Genomic DNA, 2,695 nt, shown 5'->3' with positions numbered 1-2,695 from the left:
GTCTCACCATTTTTCCCTTTCCCTAACCTAGTTCATATTTACAATAACCAGAGTTATTCAAAATCAAATACAGTGACTAAATATTAATCAAAACCAAATACAGCGACTACAGTGGATAAACTATAGGTGGGGAAAACACAAAAGGATAAAAAGAAATCCTGCAGTACATTAAGAACAACAACAACAAAGAACATGTCTTGGAGTTCATTTCACTTGGAATCACCTTATACGGTCATATGTACATAGCTATAGGGCTATTCTGCTCATCTACTAAGATTATCCTTGATGTACACAATAATGCTCCCCTATTACCCAGTAATCTCACTTCTGGGCATTTAACCAGGTGGCCACAAGCAATGCCACTCTAAAGCTACCAGCACAATTATGTTTATCACAGTATTATTTACCATAGAAAAGATATGGAATCAATCTAGAGGCCCCTCAGAAGATGAATGGATCAAGAAAATGACACAAACACACACACACACACACACACACACACACACACACACACACACACACGGAATACTATGCTTTCATCAGAAAGCATGATACCACCTCATTTGTAAGGAAATGGAAGTTCTTGGAAAAAAATTATATTAATTAAGCCAGACTTAAAAAAACATAGGTCCCAGAGTTTCCTTTATTTGTAATAATTAGTTTACACCAAGGATAATCTCATGTATTTTAATTAGACATTTTGTCCTATGTTGAGCATACAACATTATTGCTATATTGTTTGTTATTATTTCTGCAAACAGGCAGGTATATTTAAAGAATTATGTTTATCTTATCCAATACTGGAGGAAGAACATCCAAAAGAGCAACCCCTATTAGGAAGAACATCTCGTACTTACTTAGCTTCATTCCTATGTAAGGCCAGTGTTGTCCCCTGTATCCTCATGTTGTACATTACAAATCTATACCGGTTCATCCTGTATCTCTACTATTTTCTACATTATGACCTAAATGCCCCAGCAATTCCACTTTGCTTTACTTTAAAAAAATATTCTCTCTTAAGGTTTGAGTTTGGTGTGTGTGTGTGTGTGTGTGTGTGTGTGTGTGTTTACAAAAAACAGAAGACAACATTTTTCCTCATTTAGAATACATCATTCAGGTCATTATAGGTTGTGGATAATGGGAGAAGTCTTGTTTTAAGGATGAAACATAAAAATATATTTGTGCATGCACCACAGTTTATTAGTCTGTAGTTGAACACTTAACCTCAATTATTATCTTGGCTTTTGTGAATAATGTGAATAACAATGAAATACAGATATATTTACAAGTTACCCAGAGAGAAATAATCACATGATTGGTGGGTCAGATGATATTTCAACTTTGGATTTCTTTAGAAATCTGCATACTATTTTCTACAAGGTGAATACTAACCTGTATTTTGACCAAGAGTGTAGAAAGTTTCCCTTTCTCCACACTCTCACCAGCCAACATTATTACCTTTTGAGTTTTTTTTAAAAGGGCAGGTTTTTACTGTGTGCAGGACCCAAGATGACCTCAGACCCAAATCCTTTTACTCCAACCTCCTAAATGCTTCGAATTACAAGCCTTTACCACCACACCTGGTTCTTTTGATTTTTTTGATGAGGGTTATAATAGTTATGAAGTAGTATCATAGTAATTTTGAATTGCATTTCTCTAATGACTTCTGTTTACAAAGCATTAAGCCAGCATAAAAGTGGTATTAAACACAACTTTGTAAACCCACTGGCAATTTTATTTGGGCCTGGCTTGCTTCACTTAATATAATTTTTTACAAGTCTTTCCATTTCCTAACAAATGGGGCAATGTCATTCTTTCTGATGGAGGCATAGAATTCCATTGTGTATATATCCCACATTTTCTTGATCCATTCATCTAGAAGGGACATCTGAGTTGGTTCCATTACTTAGGTATCATAAATAATGCTGCAATAAACATAGTTGTGATAGTAGTTTTAGTATGGTCTTGTTTGTGGTCATTTAGGTAAATCCCCAAAAGTGGGATTGCTGGGTCAAAGGGAAGCTTTATGTGGAATCTTTTGAAGAACCTCCATAATGCTTTCCAAAGTGGTTGAACACGTTTACATTCCCACCAACAATGCTGTATGGTTCCCTTGTGGCCACATCCCCTCTAGCATCTGTTGTAAAAATATGGAACGCTCCACGAATTTGCATGTCATCCTTGTGCAGGTGCCATGCTAATCTTCTCTGTATCGTTCCAATGTGAGTGTATGTGATGCTGAATTGAGCACAGAATATTTTTTATATCTAAAGTGCAATTGATTTTTTTAAACTACACAATTCAAAAAAAGGAAGTTCAAAAGAATTGTCGTAAAATTTTACAACCATATATTTCTTTTTTTATTTTTATTTTTTGTGAACATACTGTACAGAGGGGTTACAATTACATGGGCAAGATAATGAGTACATTTCTTATCAAGCATTGCAGCCTCCTCCTTTGTTTACTCTTCACATCTCTTCCCAGCCTCCTCCCCCCGCCTCCCCCACCCAATCCTCTCCTCCCCCTCTCCCCCCGCACCAAAGTTGTAAAGTTCGTTTTCGACATGACAACTTGTACTTCTCATTGTTGCAACGGGTCCACCTGTATCCTTAAATGACTTGTTTTTCCCCATCTCCTCCACAAATTATACCGACATCAAATATAGTGAAAGCAGGGGTTATACTGTGGGGGAGGG

The 2,695-nt window shown here is 36.4% G+C and overlaps 1 non-coding gene across 1 annotated transcript; it reads right to left on the bottom strand.

The window, feature by feature from the left end:
* Positions 1-2,144: 2,144 nt before the first annotated feature.
* LOC122115104 lies at positions 2,145-2,251 on the bottom strand. Its single transcript, XR_006148707.1, has one exon. It is a non-coding gene; the product is annotated as a U6 spliceosomal RNA (small nuclear RNA).
* Positions 2,252-2,695: the final 444 nt, after the last annotated feature.

This window comes from Dipodomys spectabilis, unplaced genomic scaffold, assembly GCF_019054845.1.
Source record: "Dipodomys spectabilis isolate Male_0828 unplaced genomic scaffold, ASM1905484v1 ptg000116l, whole genome shotgun sequence".
Classification (NCBI taxonomy): domain Eukaryota; kingdom Metazoa; phylum Chordata; class Mammalia; order Rodentia; family Heteromyidae; genus Dipodomys; species Dipodomys spectabilis.
The sequence above is the reverse complement of the archived record's forward strand: the minus strand, read 5'-3'. Positions and strand labels throughout refer to the sequence as shown.